This window comes from Aplysia californica, unplaced genomic scaffold, assembly GCF_000002075.1.
Source record: "Aplysia californica isolate F4 #8 unplaced genomic scaffold, AplCal3.0 scaffold00495, whole genome shotgun sequence".
Lineage (NCBI taxonomy): Eukaryota > Metazoa > Mollusca > Gastropoda > Aplysiida > Aplysiidae > Aplysia > Aplysia californica.
The window spans coordinates 79,675-81,842 of record NW_004797765.1 but is presented as its reverse complement, the minus strand read 5'-3'; the positions used below and the strand labels follow the sequence as shown (position 1 = coordinate 81,842).

The window sequence follows — 2,168 nt, the reverse complement described above, 5'->3', positions numbered from 1 at the left end:
TTCCGCTGCACATTCTACTATACCCAGGCCAGTTCATGTCTTAATGACTTAATGTTGTCCATCCATGTTAATCTATGTCTACCCCTGGCTCTCCTGCCCCACATCATTCCTTTAACCCTATCCGTACGTCGTGTTTTACTATTGTATCCATACGACGCAGGGAACTCTGTGCCACCACTTTCAAAGAGGAAATTTACTAGTTAATCCGATAGGTATGCTTTGCATAGCAGTCTGTCAAAATGATTTTTAGAGAAATACTGAAAGTATCAAAGGGATCTTCGTATTAGAAGTATTCAAAAACGTGAAGAATACAACCCCGGGGGTACAAAATGAATCCAGGGCGCACGGATAGGGTTAAGCACCTCTTTCAAAATGGTTTGGTGTCATGAATTTAAAAAAATCTAAAATAGGAACTAAATAAGGAGAGCTAGATCGTTTTCCTGTTCATACAGTACTGAGCTGCAAAAAAATAAGGTAGTGAAAAATACTGAGCTTAAAAATTAGGACAATAAAAGTCATTATGTTTAGAACAAAATAAATTGGACAATAAAAAATCTGTGATCTGTGATGTTGAACAAAATGAGACAGACAGTGACGCCTATTATGACGACCAGCATAACTCTGTTAAAAAACCTGAGAACAGTTAACTATCTCCAAAGCAGAAAACATTCACACTGTTTGCAACTGTGGGGAACTTGAAGATCCCATTGTGATGCTAAAAAAACCCAAAGCTTTACAATGTACTCTATGGCTAATTATACCCTACATCCAGGCCATGCACCACAAAGGTATTGGGCCATTCCATGTAGATTAGGGGGCTCTCGTGGCAGACAACAGAACCTTGCTAGAGAGCAGGAAAGGGATTGAAAGGAGAAAATTTATTTTAGAGAAGACTGAAGAAAATTTCCCGTCGCTATCCGGATTCGAACCTGTGACCTATTGAATGAGAGGCGAACACCATAGTTAAGTGGATCGGAAGTTTTAGGCGGCCAAAGTGACGAACTTTCACAAATATAATATACTAACTGGGTACCCCGTTCAAGGAACAGTCTCAAAAGAATCGATCGTCAAGTCAATGTGGGTTCAGAGCGTACTGCATGTAAATGGAAGCCTCACTTGTTTACAATGGCATCTAAGAAAACAGACTTTCCCAAGATTAGATCTAGATGAAACTAATGAAAAACTGAAAATTAAACTACAGTGACTTCAGACTCCTTAATATAACTGTGCACCTTTAAATGATTCTGAACCACCGTTAATTTTTTCAAATTTGAAAATTAAGTTGTTTGGAAATTTTAGGTGAAAAAAGTGACGATCTTTCACAAATACAATATTATATATAGATCTAGATGTGCGGTTGTGAAAGTTCTTCTTTATGTGACTGAACCGGTTTATCTTGTTACAATGAAATATTTTATCTTGCGTGAACCGCTCAGTGATCATGTGATTTATGTAGAGCGCTCAGAGCTTATATTAGTATGGGATAGAGTGCTACATAAATGCAATGATCTATTATTAGCTACAATGTGCAGTCAGAGGTCTTGTTTAGTAAGTGTTTTACGGCACTTGCAACACAATAAGGTCATTTAAGTGCTGAAGATTAAAAGTGTTACAAGAGAGTAACAAACACAAAAAACAAGGCGAAGAGATAAGGGCAATAGAAGTTTGATAGGAAAGAAGAAGCAAACCCCACCAGAGCACCCGCCAACCACCCACACTCAGAAGTCTGTACATATGAGTCTTACCCTCATAGCCAAGGGCAAAAATGGTGCCAGGGCGTCCAAATGTGGAAAATCTGGCTCTGTAAAAAAAGTGGGAGTGGGAAAACAGTAAACATATTCAGTAACATTAATCATGGCGAGCAGAGTCCTGAAGAAAAGCGTGTTTAGGACAAGAATATTAACCATCTGATTGACGAATATCCGAGTCAAAAGCAATTGCTTTCATCAACACAACATACAGTTCACATAGTAGACCGGAGCCCACGTAACACTTTTTTTTTTACCGTGAGCCACATTTTGCGGTGGCTCGCGGACATGGCCTCGCTGGACCGGGAGCCGCAAAATACGGCTCGAGTGGCTCGGTATCTATTCCAATCAAATTATGAAAAGATACAAAATTCTCGGCCGATCCATGTTTTTGAAATAATAAAATAGACCACCTGTTAG

The 2,168-nt window shown here is 39.1% G+C and overlaps 1 protein-coding gene across 1 annotated transcript in view; it reads right to left on the bottom strand.

Moving 5' to 3' along the window:
* The window catches only part of LOC101847061 (integrator complex subunit 9), a gene marked incomplete in the record, with an annotated part of 42,958 nt that overhangs the window by 9,702 nt on the left and 31,088 nt on the right, over nt 1-2,168 (bottom strand).